The sequence below is a fragment of the Astatotilapia calliptera genome, chromosome 20 (genome assembly GCF_900246225.1).
Source record: "Astatotilapia calliptera chromosome 20, fAstCal1.2, whole genome shotgun sequence".
NCBI classification, from domain to species: domain Eukaryota; kingdom Metazoa; phylum Chordata; class Actinopteri; order Cichliformes; family Cichlidae; genus Astatotilapia; species Astatotilapia calliptera.
In genome coordinates, this window is record NC_039321.1 from 24,918,217 (window position 1) to 24,937,060 (window position 18,844).

Sequence of the window (18,844 nt, forward strand, 5' to 3'; positions counted from 1 at the left end):
GTATTTATAATTAACATAATATATTATTTTGTTGTTTTTGTTCCTGTTTATTTAAAAAAAATTGTGCTATAAAAATACTTTCCTTTCTTAATTTAAAGACTTACAGAAACTTTGTGTTTAGGCTGTTGCCGCTACTGATACCTCAGTATGTGTTGCTGGAGCTGCAGAGGTTATTTTTAACTTCATTAATTCACACGCACACGTAAACAGGTCCAAGGCTCGAGCTCGATTGTGGTTGCAACTTTACAAGCTTACAAGCTATGATTGTGTGTGTGTGTGTGTGTGTGTGTGTGTGTGTGTGTGTGTGTGTGTGTGTGTGTGTGTGTGTGTGTGTGTGTGTGTGTGTGTGTGTGTGTGTGTAAAAACCATGTTGCCCTCAGGACAAGCAGCGGCCAGCAGCTGTTTGACGCATGCACGGCGCCTCCACCAGTAGGGTCCTACCGGAGAGACGTCCATGCTTTCTTTCTTTTTTTCTTTTTCTTTCTTTCTTTTGTTTCCTTCTGTGTTCACATTTGTAACAGCCGTGTTGCTTATTTCTTGGATAACTTTCTCTGTTCACAGTTAGCAGCAACCGTGCGCACACTGCTTCGGCAGATCACCTGAAAGCAGGTAGCCAGATTGCAGGCTTTCTTTTTGCAGCTGTGACTTTTGCCTTGCACCTGTTTGTTTGTTTGCTCCAGACAGAGGAAGACCGTCTTTACGTTACGTGCATACAGGAGTTCGATGTAAGGACTCAAAGGTAAAATTTAGATCTCTGTTCTCGACAAAAGAATCTGCTCAAACACAGCTACATAACCATTCAGCACAACATTTTCTTAACTTGTTAATGTACAATTCAGAAAACAAACTGAATTTACACGAGATATTTTGTTAGACGGTGTAGTTTTATTACAACAGTTTTAACATCTGTATTATTATTATTGTTGTTATTATTATTATTATCATTATTATTATTATTATTACATTGAATCATACGCACAAAATATTTTTGCTGATGTCCAAACATTTCATGAAAAAAAAACGAAAGACGCAGTAAAAGTTGTAAACATCTATTCCGATTTAACTTTTTTTTTTTAAATAATCTTCTGACTTTTTAAAGCAACAAGATCCGGTTTGGCTGCCAGGCCGCTCGATATATTCATGTGGTGCCTGCATGGGCCTTTAGCCTACATGTCATATGGGAATGGTTTCCGTCTAGTTTAGCTGAATAAAGGCGGCTCTATGTTGGAGCCTATTAAAGATCGGTGACGATGGAGCAACTGCAGTCTGCTGGGAGAGCGGCAGGGATCTATTCCTGGATATATTTTTTATGGGCTATGCTACTTACAAATCCATACACATTATTATTATTATTATTATTATTATTATTATTATTATTATTATTATTATTATTATTATTATTATTATTATTATCATTTCTTGATTACACTGCTATACAAGCACTGCGAATAATTCGACGATGTGTGACAGTTCTTTGGTCTCCTTGCATCCTGACTTCTTACAGTGCGCGGTGATCTGAATAAAAGCATCGAGCTCATGTCCCCAAACAGTCTATACTGGGAGAGAAATTGCCGTGGGATGTTTTCCCACGGGTTGAAGTGAAACGAATGACGTGATCATTAATCAATAACAATCAGCAGTAATTAGCTTACATTAAGTGCATATTAGGGAGTTTGTCTCGCATCATGAGGCGAGGGGGTTTGCGTTGTTGGCTTGACAGAATGCAGAAATGAAGAATGAGAAGTACGGCGTGTGAGGGCCACCTGGTTACCTGTAACCTGTTAATATATTTTCTTTAGGATACTATGAAAAAAATCTTCAGGTAAAACACGAGGGGTTTATTTAAAAGCGAGAGAGAGAGAAGCTCAAGGCCTTGCATGCGACGCAAAACAGGGACCGACAGATAGAAGAAACGGGTCGATAAGCACATAATAAATTATGTGAATAACAATCGTGTACAAAGGTTTTGTTTATTCCTTTTGGTATCCAACAGAACCGCGGAAGCGTGACGACAAGCCATCGATAATCCATCGTTTTAATCGACCGGCTTTGTCGATACCTCCTCCTTCATCCAATTTCAGTCAGAGGAAAACTACAAAAAAGGGACATTCGGCAGAACTTTCTCCACTTTGTCGGAATAATTTCCACCAGTCTCCCGAAAAAGTTCAGACCTCTCAATATTTCCTGCACATCGGGTTGGACAAATGCTTTCACATGGTGCAACACCTTTTTTTCCCCCTTTTTTAAAAGAGCAATTAACTGTGATTATGCTTGCAAAGAAAAGTGTTGCTCTCCGACACTGGGCCGTTGGGGAATACTTTTCTGCGCCATTTAAAGCTTTAAATGCTTTGGGGAAACATAGAACGGCTGCTCGGAGAAACTTCGCGTTTCGTAGCATTTGCTTTCCAGAAATGTGACGTGCATTTTTTTTCTCCGTCCCCCCACCACCACCACCTCTCTCTCTCTCTCTCTCTTTTGTCTTGCAACTGGAAAGAGCGCAAGAAGGCAGCACTGCTGGCTCCGTCCCCGGAAGAGAGGTGTGCTGCTGCACTCGCGTTCAGTCATCTGCACGTGCCGGGTCGCTCTCCGTTTTATTCCCTCTAATTAGACTAAAGAGAAGCAGATGGGATTCATAATCAGCGGAAAGTGACAACAAACAAACAGGCACAAACAGGAGTGAGATCCAGTTCGATAATATATGCAAAGCCTATAATTATCCGAGTTTTTGTTTTATTTTGTATGATCATTTTATTGTGTTTGCCTTTAACCTGCTAAAGAAAAAAAAAAAAACATCTTTAAATTCGCCCACGCACACCCTCCTCTGTGTATCGCTTACAAGCCAGCATTTCTCGTCAGCATCATAAACCCTCTACAGATGCATCCGAGGCCTCTTTATTCACGCGTGTGCTGATTATATCTCCAGTGTTAAAGGGCACATTTAAACTCTGTTAAAATTCCGAGAGCTCATTTAGATTAAGCGATGACGCCTTTACATAACGCAAGGTGACATGCCCGTGAGATTTCTCAGCAAAGCGACGGCCTTCCCCGCTCCTTCTTACAAAAACTCTAAATTATTGTATTTTATTTTTTATTGTTTTGGCCTCACAGCGCTGACTTCATAGGTGATTAGCTAAAATGTATTTTTAGGCCTGGGAAATTTTGATTATTAAAAAAAGCAAAACACTCAATTCCAACGTGTAGGCTAAGACGCTGCTAACGGATCCTTATTATATCTATTTATTAATTCAATAATGTAATGATATTGGCCAATATTAATCCAAAACCTTGGATTTTTTTTAAGTACTCTGTTATCGCGATAAATCTTTAGGTGTGCGCACACTCCTAATAGCTGTGCGAGCTTAGGTGGAGGCGGAGGGGTGGGGGTAGACTTACAGAGGTGTACAACAGTGTGGACTGGTGTGGTCGGACTGCGGCGACCGTACCCCCACCCTCGCCTACCCCTCTCCCCCTCTCTCTCTCTCTCTCACACACACACACACACACACACACACACACACACACACACACACACACACACACACACACACACACACACACACTGAAACCCAAGCTTTATCCGCGGTGGAAAAGACTCGGGGTCTCTGGATTAGACGCTACGCGGAGATAACATCAGCGCACATTAGATATGTGAAATGGAGCACCTCGCAGTCCGGCCTACGGGTGACGCGAGTCGGGGGACATCAAAAAGCCGCAGCGGGCCCTTTTGTGAGAGCTCTGAGCATTGTAAATTTGCTAACTGTAATTCTGCCACAGTTCATGTAATGGGAGAGTAAACACGGTAACTAGCTGTGGCAGGGCACTAGAGGAGCCTCCGCATTCACACACAAAACACGCGCACTGCTTTGGGTGTGTTGTGGGGAGAGGATGATGACGATCCACACACCTCAAGACACATTTTCCACAGATCAATAAGGACACATTCACCGAGATTACAGCAGCCAATCAATTATAAAGTCCCGGTGAAGTCTTAGTCTGGAGTGGGACTCCACAGCAGGCCGCTCCCTCCTTTCCTCTAATGAAGTCCCTGGAAGCGTTCACGGGGAAGGTGCCTAAGTAATTATTATTCATTAATTGGGTTCGGGACCTCGTGCTTCTCTGGGAAATAGAAAATCTGACCGCTAATCCAGGACGTTTCTCTGGGACCCTTTGCGGTGTTGTTAACATGCTGTCACAGACTGACGGGCGCTGCGCCACCACCACCGACAGCACGAATATGGAGAGGTTATAGGGCAGCGACTGTACAGATACACACTCTGCGTGAGGCCTGAAGCGGCTTTCTTTTTTTTTGTTCACACCTGGAAAAAGAAAAAAATAATAATAATGAATTTTATATATATATATATATATATATATATATATATATATATATATATATATATATATATATATATATATATATATATATATATAATGTGTGGAAATATTGGCTAGTGCGCAACAATAACTTATGACAAATACATTATTCAAAATTATTCACATTTTTTGCGACATATTTTGCCGCAATAGTCGTAAAATATTATTTAATAAACTTTATCAAGTAGTTCTTCAATTTTCTTGGCAATGGCAATGGCTCGCTCAGTTAAGCGGTTCCTGGAACAAACAAATGCATTCAGCTGTCAGTTCATTTAAAAATGAATCAGGGCCCGTTTCGCCAAACAAAAAAAAGCACAAACAAGTAAAGGCACCTAACCATTTTCGTTTTTATTTGAGCCTTAATAGATGCACTTCTCTATTTTATATTCTAAATAAAACATATTGTCTGTAACAAGGTCTTTTTATATTTCTATAATATAGAAATTAGAATAAATATAAATATAGAATTTTTTAGACGAATGCAAACGCACACGATATATTTTATGCCCCAACTTCTCGATATATACTACGTCATCACGTCGCTGAATTCAAAGAGAATCAAACCAAAATCAAAATCAAACCACGGCTAACGAAAAATAATAATAATAACACAAAAAATCGCAAAATGTAAGCAGACAAGGATAAAACATAAACCAAAACTGTCAGGAATATATGCAAAAAGAAAAAAAATCTTCCGTCCCATCATCATTAATGTTGTTGTTTTTAATTAATCGCTCGTTAATGTCGCCATCAATTTCCCCGCTGATCAGAGGAGCGAGGAGCCAACAACCTCGCCAAACAAATGCACACTAAAATATTGCCTTGAGGCTCGAGTGAAAATTACCCCGATGTAGAAATGACCTTAATATGATGTAATCAATCAAGCTGTCTGCTGGGACACTGGGAATCATAATGTTAATCTTTTAGTTTGGAGCGATGGGGACGTGGGGGGCGGGGGGAAGGGCGGTGGCCTGTCATATTTTACAACTCAGCCAAGAGACTCGCACAAGTTCAGTGACACAGAGTAGCCGAAGAAAGCCCGATATAAACTCCAACATGGAGTTACAGTAGTCCTTCTCTCTCTCTCTCTCTCTCTCTCTCTCTATATATATATATATATATATATATATATATATATATGTGTGTGTGTGTGTGTGTGTGTGTGTGTGTGTGTGTGTGTGTGTGTGTGTGTGTGTGTAAAGGCTAAAAGATCTGAAAGCCCGATTTGTTTGTGGGAGGAGTGTGTTAGCTATTTGTAGCTGAGGATATTTTGGAAAGGGTGATACTAAAGTATGACAACTACAAAACTATAAATAAATGATGCATTACATGACACAAAAATTATTCTACAAAACTATAATAATAATAATAATAATAATAATAATAACTTTAGTTTGAGCTATATTATGAATGTGGACATTACTGAATTAACATAAAGGAATGGGTAGACATAAAACTATTTTTTCAATTAATGTGTCTAAATTTTTAATTAACATACTTCTTTTCACTAAGTTTTTTTTTGGGGGGGGGGGGGGGTATATTTAAGGTGAACTGAACTGAACAATGAAGTAAAAGGTCAGCAAATTAAAAACCTCATCAGAGAGCTAAAGCTTCTGTAGACGCCCATTTCCCTTGCGACAAGCACTCATGCACACTGCAAACATATTAGCTCTGAGAGCATACACAAAACTTGGCAGGCTACAAGAGGCTTGTTGGGCAGCACTAAGTGCTGAAGCCCGTGCATGTTATCAATAACAACTGTGGACAGACGGAACAGGCCGAGCCCACAAGTGTCCATTTCACACCAGACTGGCATGGCACTGGGTTAGGACTCTAGAGAGCTGTCTGCCAGCCCTCACCAGCGCTTTGAAGCAATTTAACTTCTGGAATTTCTGGTTCTCGTCTTTGAAACGCAGCCCCCTGAAGGTTTAACCTGAAAGTTGTGTTCTCACCTAAAGATCTGATTTGGATGTGTTATGGCTCTTTGATAGCATACCAAGACTTAGGAAATAGAGCAATGACAAATTAGAGATTGTGATTCTTTTAGGTTATCAAAAGGCAATTTAAATTAATCTATGTAACTACGAAACAAAGGATGGCTTTTTTTTTGCTGAGGTAGGCAGCTGAAGAACTTCCTTGTAGAACATCATTAATTACACACTGGAAGATTTTTGATGCAACAAATAATTTCAAAATCTCAAAGCAATCATTTAAACAAGTTACACACAACAAAACAGAAAGCACAAATAGGTTATTTTAATTTAATGTATCATTTGTTATGTTTTGTTTTAGTTTGGTTTGTGTTTATTTGGGGGTTTTGATCCCTAAACACAATTCTGGTCAAATGAAATTTATCTTCAGGAATATGAATGACATTTAGCTAGATTTCCAAACTTCTTCAGATCCAGCAGTCTCCATGTGACCACTAAAACCGCACCGATGTATCACAGTGTTGTATGCAGGGTATGACGTCACTGCAACTGGCTCAAGTGGGGCCCCCGAGCACAGCATACATATACTCATACTGCTGGAAGGAGGGATGCCAAAGGCTCAGTCCAGTTTTGAAGCAAAGGCACTGTTAAATAGTGTTCAGTACAGATGTTCTGGATGTGTCATTAACATATATTCTTTTTTCACTTGATCACATTTTTATCATCAGAATCATCAGCATCGTATGTGGCAGCAAATCAGACTTTTAATTATTTCCTGGTAACGAAAAAGGCTGATCTCTGTACCAGATCCTGGATTTTTTAAAACAGATTCATAAGTCCTGTTGAAATTCTCAAGATAAATAGATGCATTTTTTTGGTCACCAAGGTATGCAGACCTTCAGTCCAAGGGATATATGCACATTTCAACAAATCATGAAGAGGAATAAAACTTACCCAACATGCTTCCACACAGATAAACAGCCCTTTGTGTGTACACACATGCTTACAGAGTACAGTGCAGTGTTACTCTCTATTTTACTCTGAGGAAAAATTTTCAAGTTAGCCTGTTTTCCCCGCAGGAGTGGATGGCTTCCCAGCATGAGAAGAACTAAGTTAGTCCAAGTTGCACACTTACTCTATAAGCCTGACATTTCATAGGAAACAAACCATAAAACACCAAACACTCTACAACCCAACAAAGACCAATAAAGGTTTCAACATCTGAAGCACAAACACTGCAAGTAGCAAACAAACCCAGCAGCTCTCCTGCATCGTTTCCATTTCCATCTAGATTATTTTCCCATCCTCTCCTCAGACTCTTGCAGCCGGCCAGTGACCGGATACATTATTTATTTGTTTGTTTTGCTGCAAAGTGTATACGTGTTTGCGGCAAGAAAGCAAATGTGTGTCTTGCTGGACTGACAGGATGATTAATAGGAGGTTGAGTTAGGGATGGGGGAGTGATGGTGATGCAGGATGGGGGCTGGGCGGGGATTTCGGCAACACATCAAAAACAACAGCACTTCCCGGGGTTCACCGCCACTTCCTCCGTCGGACCACCCCACTTCCCTAAAGCCTACTTCACGCAGCACAAAACCCTGGGGTGGCTCAGTGAGGGTTTACACGGAGGAGGTAATGGAGATTTTTTCTTTAAGACAAAGTCACCAACACAAAGAGGGTGGGTTAACTGCATAATTAGTCATCTTCCTCTGAGAACATGGGAGGAAGAAAGAAGCAGGGGGGAGAAAATAGTGCGAAGGAATTTCGGTGTGCATCAGAGCTGCATGTTGTTTGTTAAAGGGGCACAGCAAGTGCTGAAATGGCAGATAGCTTCATGCACAACCTGGATAAATATTGACTTTGGGCATTTGTAAGCATTCTTGGCCAAAAAGGGACAGGTGATGTTAGTGGTGAAAAGAGGAGCAACGGGAATAGGAAATGTTGGAATCTGACGACATGGAATGTTCAAGATGGTTCTAACACAAGTTAAGCTAACCTGATAGGGCCATTAACTAAAAACGAAACACTAATGTGCAGTATTAGAAAATATCTAAAGATGCAGAGACCCACAGTGAACAGTAATCTTGTCTGCGTCAGAGAGCGAAGCTTTGAAAGAGTGCCCTCCTGTGTCAGATGCACAAAAACATGTCGCGCAGTGCATCTGTCCTCAGCCTCTGACTTCAGCCTTCGACTCCTGTAAATAGACATTTGAGAGCTTCTGGGCCACAGGCCTGTCTCAAAACACAATACACCATAGCTGAGCTTACTGGGTCTGGATGTATGCCTTTAATTTGAAAAACCTTTTCTATAGTGCCAAGTGTTTGTGTGTGTTCCTTGTTCTACCTAATCACAAAGGAGGAGAGAAACAAACGCTGAATTTTAACAGGTTGTCATCGTCCACTATTGCTCTTTTCCGAGGGAGCTAGCTGCCAAATCCCTGAGCATGCATAACAATTCCATTACACTGTGCAGGACACCCACACGACTCTTTTGAAGCCAGAGCATTTTAGAGTAGAAGAGTTTATTGACTTCAAATTGGTACCATTTGGCCCCTTTCTTCTTATTTCTTAAAAAAAAAAGTGCAAGAGCATGAGCAGCTTAGTGTTAAATGTTTAAGTGATGTTTATTCGGATGAAGTTAGGTGACAGTTGCACAGCGGGATGCCAGTTTTAGCTTACATTCAAATAATGACTGCTCATCGCTGGAAGGATTTTACTTAGCATTGTGATTCCTGCTAACATTCAAGGGCTTGTTTTACAGCAGTGTTCATCTGTAGACCAAATGTGTCACAGTACGATTGGAAAGATTCGGTCTTTTTGGTTGGGCCAATAAACTGTGTCAGATGATTGGATTTGTGATCCGCCCTGTCCTCGCTTGCCATTTTCATAAGCTCATATATCACGCAGTGACATTTGCCATGTGGTAAAACTGGACAACTTGCCACTCCATTTTGGAGATTTTTTTTTCTTCTCCTCACTGTCATGTCACACAGACGCTGAAAATAATGTTTTGCTGTGACCCATGCAGAGTAACCTTTTGAAGTTGTCAGTTGGAAAAGGCTACTGTGGGACACTTATAGCGTGTCAGCTGCTAGGAATTCAGTGTGTGGAAGACTGGGCTTACAGACACCTGTATGCCTGGGGTCATAGTGGCACCTCTCAGCTTTCCAAATCCTGCAGGATGGTCTGTTCTAGTGTGTGTGTGTGTGTGTGTGTGTGTGTGTGTGTGTGTGTGTGTGTGTGTGTGTGTGTGTGTGTGTGTGTGTGTGTGACATAAGTCCCTCCACAACTTTCTTTTGAAATGGTGCTGTTGCAATTCAAGTCAAAGTTATTTTAATGTAGAAGCGAGCTTTATCATTCTATCATATGTCCCACTGTATTCAAACCACGACAGGTCGTCACCACATCACCATGGTGTGATTTCAAAGACTGCTTGTTAAACTCTTAATGTGTGACATCGATTAACAGCTCAGCTACACTTCAACCCACCAGTGCCTGTGAGGAGGAAATGAAGTGATCATGGCTAACACGAGCTGATGTTTTTTTAATACACCGGATAAAAAGATTTCTGTTTTTTGCTGTCCTCTAGCGAACAACAACTCCTGTGCTCGAGTCTTTTGTGGTAAATGTACAATAAAATGAACGCAAAGCCCAGTAACCTGTTCCTTAGCAAAATGTATGTAAGACTAGGAAAAGGATTTTGTTATTCCATTGGGAAGGAAGCCTTTGTTTGGTCCAAATCCATTCTGGAAAATATATTACCTGAGGTTTGTCATGTAATATGTATAGAGCACAGACGACTCAGTCTCTAGTTATGCAGACATATTCTTTTCTCTCTCTCTCCCTCGCTTTTTTTTGTACAATCAAAGCTCAAATCAAAAACACTGAAAATACAGAGAAACCAAAGTAATGTGAAATGAAAATGCAGTTACTCTATGTTGGACATACAAATGCTGCTCTGAGTGTTTGTTTAATACGACAAAATCTACCACACACACATATATCTGGGTGCTGCTGTCAGTGCAGCAGCATCAGTCATCGTTCACATGGGAGAATAGAAGGTGGTGTTTGTAGCCAGGCAAGTTGATCTGTTTCCTCAAATTCACAATCACGGGCTGGATGCCTGTCTATACTGATAACCCCAGAAACGTTGTCTATTAAAAAGATTACATCAAGGCAGGAGAGATGGAGAGGAGGAGGCAGGGGATGTAGGAATAAATGTGCATGTACGTCTGTGTGTATGCACCCACAGGAGGATGTGGGGGTTCTCTGCCATCGGTGAGCTTATCCAGAGGATCTGTTCTACTTCAAGAGGAGAGAGACGTCTGATAGGAATAGAGTGTGCCCCACACTTGCAAAGAGACACACACACAACCCAGGCCTCTGTCAGCCTTACCTACCGCTGAGTGTTTGAGCACCCCCTGGTCCAAAATCAGAGCTCCAATAATAAACTCTACTGGCTCTTCTGATTTGTCGTGACAAATGCTCTCTGCTCATTGGTCTCAGGTAATGCCTGCTGCAAGGGATTTCACAGCCTTGATTTCACAAGGGTCTGTGACAGTGTGTGATTATGTGTGCACAATGCAAGTCAAAGTACATGCACACATAGATTTGCCATAAATAATGTTTATTTGAGGCATGTAGACTGAACAAAAGTAACAGCAGAGGAAGGTATAAGAAAACAAAGAAACCTTTTAGGGGGGAGGGAAAAAAAACTCCATCTATTTATTCAAGCTGCTCTGCCTTTGCTTCAATTAAAATGTACTTTGTCTTTTATCAGAGAGTGGGCGGGGGGTTGAGGTGGACTTGCCCTTTATTCTGTCCACCACCTTTTTCGGTGAGGAAAGCCAGTGGGTGCCAAATGGCAAAGCCTGCTGGATCATTATTTGAGTGCCAAAACGGTGGGAGAGGAAAAGTCAGTAGAAAGCTGGTCATTAAAATTCCTACCATCTTGTTGACTGCATCTCCCCAACCAGCTTTCATTTCCCCCTCAGGAATTGGAGGCAAAGGACAGCGAGGAAGTAGAGCTTAGCTGAACTCATAAGAGATGATCCTTAAATATAATATGGAAGAGATGTCCTGGAAAACAGCTCTAGAGACAGAGATGAGTCTAACAGTGAAACAACACTGACCTCAGATTTGTAGGAGTTTGTGAGTCATGAGGATGTTGAAACCTACTGAATGCTTTCCAGTACTACATTTGACGTTTGATTTTAAAACAAGACAAAAAGGAAAACTACAAACAGTCAAATTATTTTTCTCACAAAAAACATTGATAGTAGGATCCTCGATCAAGTGAGAGACAGCATGTTAGAGCCTTATATTTGCACAGGAGAAGAACGGGATCTCAGCACCTCTTATTCGTGCCAGGATAACCGAGGAAAAAAAAACCTATCTGAGACAGAGACGTAAGCGTTCTTTACCATTTCCTCTTTTCTTTTGTTGAAGAAGGGTGGAGGACCACACAGTGAGCTGAGGCCAGATAGTTAGTGTATATTAAGGGACTGGTTACCGCAAAGGGGGATTTGTGCAATGGACCTTAGAGGCTCTGGGGGTCTGGTGGTGGCCTTTCACTATGCTGAGCAGAAGTGGAGCATCCACATCCGTCCACGGTTCAATAACAATGTAGTGCAATATTTTTTTTAGGTAATTAGATGCACATTAGGTCGATTACATGGTTAGTGATTTCCCATTTCAAAAAGTCAGTTTAATGGTTATTTAGTTTTAAATGAGTATAGAAACACATTGGAAACAAAAGGTTGCATGTTAACTTGAACCTGAAAATCACCAAATCAGCATTTAATGTATGTATTCTATCACATTTTCTATCAAAGTGTATACCAATTAGTGCGATCGCTCTACTTTTACCCATTTACTATATTTATTTGTGCAATTCAAGCTATGTGAAATAAAAGTTCAGCTGAAAACATCAAAATAAAGCATCATAATTACAATATTTCATCAATATTGTAAATATTGTAATGTTTAGAGATGCAAGAAAAACCAAACAAACCGTAAACTAACTTGCGGCTCTGTCCCTTCTCTCAGAAATAGTGTGGGTGGACCCCCCTCTGGTCTAAATTACCTGCTGACCGACAAGCCAATAGCAGCCAGTAAGGATGTGCTGATAGGATACTGGTGACGCACTCCTCTCCCCTGTCGCCACGGATCCCATGCCACCAGCCATTCCTTCTCTTCCTCCTCCCCTCTCACTTTAGCCTTCCTCTGTGCCCTGTGATGCGCTGCGGTAGGTCAGGTAGGTAGAGACGGTGAGCAAAAAGAGAGCAAGGGATAGAAACAGAGGCGCACGGGGTGAAAGAGGAGACTTTATTATCACCGTTGTTTCAAGCTCACTGATCCCCCATCGATGACTACTCAAATGTCCTGTCTTTTCAACACACCAAAGCACTCCTGGACCCACTCCCCCCACCACCACCACCACCACCACCACTACCTTTCCTACAAATCCCTCTTTACTTCCACACAACCCCTCAGCTCCCCATTTGCTCCTCTCCTGTTTCTACCTTCCCTCTCAGTGGGCTCACACTGCATTTGGAGGGTTAGGGAAAGGGGGAGAAAGAAGGGGGAGAAAGGTAGACAGAGTGCGAGAGAGAGAGGGAAGGAGGGAGAGTGTCAGGCCTCTGGCTGTAAGGGAGAGTGCACCTGGATGGGCAAGCTTCCTGGACATGCTGTGAGGGGCTATTGTCCTGCATGTCAGCAGCCCCTCTCTTTTAATGGGGCCCGTATATCATCATTCTGATTATGGCAGATGACTGGGACTTTGGGGGTGGGGGTGGAGATGGTAGATCTGGTAGAAATGTACATGTGTGTGTGAGATACAGAAAGAAAAAGAGTGTATTGGGGAGGGAGGTGGGATGAAGGCGAGGTTTGGGGACAGAGGCTTAAAAACGCAGGGACCCCTAAATCCCCCATCGACTGAAATCCTAGCACTTAACCCCAGCTATGGCATTGTGAGCTGCCGTGGGGATTTTTTCCTCTCTCTTTTTTTCTTTTTTTTTTTTGGTGGCCGTCATTCTTTTTAATGGACTCTCTAACTCGGTCTACTCCTCCCTCTCCCTCCATTCACTCAGTTTTTCTTTTTTTTTTTCTTTCTGGTTTATGACTTGTTTTCTTTTCAGAAGTAAGAAGAAGTGGAATGAAGCATGGTCACCTGTCCTCTGCAGTCCAAATATCCTCTCAGACCAGAAGCTGTTCACTAAGGAAAGATTCCTGAAGTGGACCCTGTTTATTCCCTCAAAATTTTCCAACCAAGCAAATGGAAAATGTAAATGTTTAACTTGTAAACTAAAGCTATTACTTAATTGAAAAAAAAATATTTGGTACAAAATTCACATTTTGCAATTTCTATATCTATTTCTAGATTATAATTTTATTTCCATTCTCACCAAGTCTGTAAACGTACATGATCTGAATCTGTTTTCCTAAAAAGCAAAAGTTTTTACATCTAAGCAGCTCAAATAACATCTACGCTCTTTTCGGGCTGCTCTAGTGTGTCAGTGTTAAATGTTTCTCAGCATAACCGGTGGAAAATCTAATCTAACTCAACTGCAGATCAAAGATTGAAGTGTTCGTGTTTTGGGTGAGTGAAAGGAGAGAGTGCCATTCATTTCATGGGGACAAATGACAGCTAATTGAGAAGGTTTTGTAAGAGCTTGTCTGGAAACCTTTCAAATGAGTAAAGGGTCATTTCCCCCATAATGACCTACCTATGTTGGATTTTGTATGGTGTGTGTGTGTGTGTGTGTGTGTGTGTGTGTGTGTGTGTGTGTGTGTGTGTGTGTGTGTGTGTGTGTGTGTGTGCAAGCGAGTGAGAGAGACACATACACAAAGAGTCAGAGGGAGTCGACAGATTAAGGGTGTAAACCAAAAGCCGATTGACAATGTTAACATTATTAAAGTTTCTTTTTTAATTAATTAAAAACGTAAATTGAACACTTCTCACATAAAAATGCACATTTATTTCCAATCATTGCTTTTCGCTCTACTTTAGAAACAGGATAGGCAACAAAAACACCAACTGACCACCAGTTTGGCAATATTTTTGTAAGATTACTATCTAGTGTGTTTAAATGCATACCTGTGCACACACACTCATTCCCCAGTGTTGATGTGGCAACAACAAGATTCAGCACCACTGTGACCTTTAGTTCTGGCTCAAGGACAAATATTTACATGGACCACAGCGACATTATTTTTTTTAAGTAATTCCAAAGCTCGCAAAGCTAAATTCGACGTACGACTTATTTAAAGAGTCAGGATGTTGTTGCCGAACAGTAAGTTGGGGTTCTTTCATTTATTAACTTTCTTCTTTTCTGTGCACGTCTCCAAATCCAGATGTGTCACACCATCAGCAGATTCAACATTTCTTGTTATTTTTCCGAGTGAAAACTCGAGGTGGGAGATTTACTGAATGTGATGTCAGAGTACTTCCTATTTGGATGGCATTAACAAGGCTGAGGACAGAAAGAAACCTGTAACTCCACTATGCTTCGGTGCAGTCATTTTGAAAAACAGTGAGTCAGTGTCCGCTTGGTGCTTGGTGCGTCAGATGAGAAGCAGTTAATGTGTCAGTAACTGGACAAGCAGTATATTTTGAGGGAAGCCGCAGAATCAGAGAGAGCGTGTAGTGCACAAGCATCACTCTTTGCAGCATCAAGAGTAAACAAACAAACAGAAAAGGAGAAATTAAAAGAGGTGAAAAGGAAGGCAGAAAGCTTTATTATTCTGGCGTGTCTGGCTGGCAGCTCTCAGGGGATTGGCGGGATTAAGTGAGAGCTGCAGATGACATCACGGGTAAGGACGAACGCTTGACTCATAAAGTGCCCCTCGGTATGTGCATCTACAGGCCCAGTTCCAGAGCCAGGGTGTGGGCGAGGGGGTTGAGGGGATCATTAGTGAGGTTTTATTGGACCAGTGGGGAGGAACCGCTGGTACGCGGGTGCAGACGCACAGGAAAACAAAATTCAGACTTCGCTGTGTAGTGCAGCTATTTGATTGCTCCCAGACCTTAGTGCAGAATATATGTGTGCTTGTGTAAGGGACAGAGATACATAGAATGAATTGTGTGCTTGAGATTGATATGCATACTGTACACCAGTGTATTCAGGTGAGTTTCACTTGGACTTCTATTTGAGGCTGATACAAATGCGTAAGCTTGTGTGTGTGTGTCCAAGGATTTGTTGGCACTTGTGTATGATTGTCCTTTCATACATGATTGTGCGTGTTCATGCATGCGTCTTTCATTAGGATGGAAACCAGAGAAATGCTATAGTCTTGGGGGCCTGTGCTGCAAGTTGATTCTCCAGTGACGTTTGCTCCAAGTTCTCATAAAATGCACAAGGCAAAAGCCAGAATTCCTTTCTGTTTTCGGAGCCACACAGCCCCCCACCCTCTGCAGTCGTACATTGCCTCCTTCTTCTTACAAATGTATAAAAGACGACAGCAAGGATATCCAGTGCCGGCTGATACAAATCCCATTCGGTCACCTCCAGATGGGACGGCTGTCTTTTACAGTGAGAACTCAGCAGTAGCCTTCCTGACTCATTGTTTCACTCCATATAAAATGAAATCAACCACATCTGCTGGGGGTGCCCAAATGCAAGCTACCTTTTCCAGTTACGCTGGAACAGATCCTTCTGAGTGATCTGCAACTGTGCTTTCTGCGGAGATTTGTTACACGGAAAGAGCCTTATAATGACCTATGTGGTGTTTAGTACATGAAGCAGGGCTAGCAGACAGTGGTTTGACACACTCTTAAGCTTTTCTCTGTTCGTGTGTCTCGTCAGTGACAGCCCCAAGAAAAAGCCAGAGGATCTGAGTCCCCGCCATCAAGGCACGGCTAGCAAATAAGCCATTCATTCTGATCGCTGTCATTCTGAGCCGTCTGACCTCTCAGAGCTGAAAGGCCCGCTGTGGTCTCATAAAAAATACCAGTCATAAAACAGCTGAGGGGGTAAGACACTCTTGAGCTATTAGCTGGTGATACTGGATGAGATTTCAGTAGGTGCCAGGGTGTAAGATTGGATGAGGCTAGGAGGCAGGCTTGTGTCTCAGGAACAATAGATATGCTGAAGAGGTGAGGTAAAGTTATTAACTTGATCAGCAGAGTGCCTGTCTAAGTATTTTATTTGCAGTGTTTGTGGCACAGCCCATTTAGCATAAATATGCTAGCCATTGCTGTCCAAAAAGAAAAGGCATGACCTTAAAATTAACTCTAATTACTTCACTCTCTCAGAGTCTGCTGTCAAACAAATCACTACCCACACACAGTCTCAAAGTACTAAATGCACTTGTTATCAATTGGGGGAAGGCATTATTACCTATTAGCTGTTTTAATGGTGCAAACAGGGGCACACAAAGTAAATACTGAGGTTTACGACTTCCCCTCCTCAAGAAAAGCACATGTTTGATTGTGGTTGCTAATGTTAAACTAATTAGAGAGGTCTGAAATACTATGCAGAACATTTGTGTTCACTCATTTGAGACTAAATACGGGTTAACGGGAAAGGGAGAGCATCAGTGTTTATAATAATGCTTTGAAAGCATATTTTCTGTACCTATTAAAACTGATAAGGCATTAAAGATTAAGTTAGTTATAGATAGATAGTCTCTAGTGTGAGTCAAAACCATTTATTTTCTAAAAGAGCATGACTTAATTACTCTAACTTAAAGAAATACAACTCTCTAACTTGAGTTGTGTTCACCTAGATACAAAGTTTAGTGCATTAGAATTTAACAAGTACACTAAATTAAAATCTTAAGAAAAAAGAATTGAGAATGGATGAACAATGACAAACAGTGCTTTTGTCCTGTTTTTAATGTGAAATGTTACCCTAAGCTCATATTTCTGGTCATATAGTTTATATGTGGATATAATATTCTAACACAAAGTAGGTAGTCTTACTTTTTTTAATCATCAAAATATCAAAGCATTCTTTGATAGCATACGATGTATGGTCTTTAATAGCTGTTCAGGATTGAGTCCTCAATTGGTTGTGACTCAAATAAAAATCACATCGTGTTAAATTATTAGAAGGATGCAGCTTTTAATCAAATAGCACTGTCTTCAGTCATCTGTAACAAAAAAAAATATCCTTTGTCTGTTCGGTGACAGTGGAAATAAAATAAAAAACAACTTTTTATTGAGATCTTAGAGTGTGTTTGTGTTTGTGTGTGTGTGTGTGATCGCGGTGCACAGTATTAACCTGATGCCCTGGAGAAGTGACAGAGAAATACTGCTGAAATGTATTCATAGATTTGTTTCCTCCAACAAGCAATAAAATCTAGTAGAAAAAAAACGATTTAACACTTTGTATTTCCAAAGCATTCTACGCAGCAAAAAAATCTGCCTGGGCAGTATATCACCTGACCTTCTTTATGTAAAAAAAAAAGAAAGAAAAACACACACACATACACAGATTCATTGTTGAACCCCCCAACCATCCTCTTAATCCCATAAATGTTTTTACAACTTGCTGTGTCACTTAGAGTGCTGGACACTGAGGTGTTTACATTAGGCTAGCCCTACTAGCTAGCGGCACTAAACTCCGTATAGTCGTCTATCAAAATGAAAGTGCTCTCATAAACATTCTAATTAGGCCGTGCTTTATTGTTATTTAGGCCACAGATCATTAAGTTAGTGTAAACCAACATATTAACCTTTGATTAGTTTGGCTGTGTTAATACTGTGTCATCACTGCGCCACATTTATCACAGCCCTGAGCATAACATTTATCATAGGGTCAGCCACCTTTAGAAGGAATGAACTGCAAATTAATCACAGTAATATCCCAAGCCACAATTTGGATGCATTATGCAGCATAGCAGAGTTAAATATCGGCTTTTCAGCTTTAATACTTCAGATGAGGCATTCCGATGCAAGCTTATGTTCCTCGGATCCAGTGGTACATCTGTATCCTTGCTTACAGCATTATAATTCAGTACGGTGATTTTTACAGTATGTGTGATTTTACAGCACATGTTTAAATAAAACTAATAACAGCAGACAGGTGATCAGTGCGGGTAACACTAAGGAAAAAAAGAGGATTTCTTCAAAACAGACTCAAAGGAGTCGAGCCAGGGAATATTTTACCAGCACTAAGTAATTGGGAAAGCAGTTTAATTGTAGAGGATTATGCTTTCATGTTTGGAATATTGTGAACTGACTGTATAGCTTTATAGGGAACCATTAATTCTGCTATGTAATACACGTAAGACCATTAATCATGATCATCGTCATTTCTGTCAATGCTGGACTTGACATCGTAACCTCCGCTCACCTTGCTCCGCAGGAAGACGTGCAAAAGTCAGGGAAATTGTTAGTTTGTCTGTTTAAGCTATTTTAGCTGGGCTAGTATTTGAGGCACTACTTGTGCTTACAAGCAACATCGCATTACAGAGACAAAATAATGCATTTGAATGGTACTCAAAGCACATCAAGGCATACATAGATGGAGAGATTAGCAGTGGAGAGATTTCTAAAGTAAGTGTATTGATCTGAAATTCAATGTCATATAAATA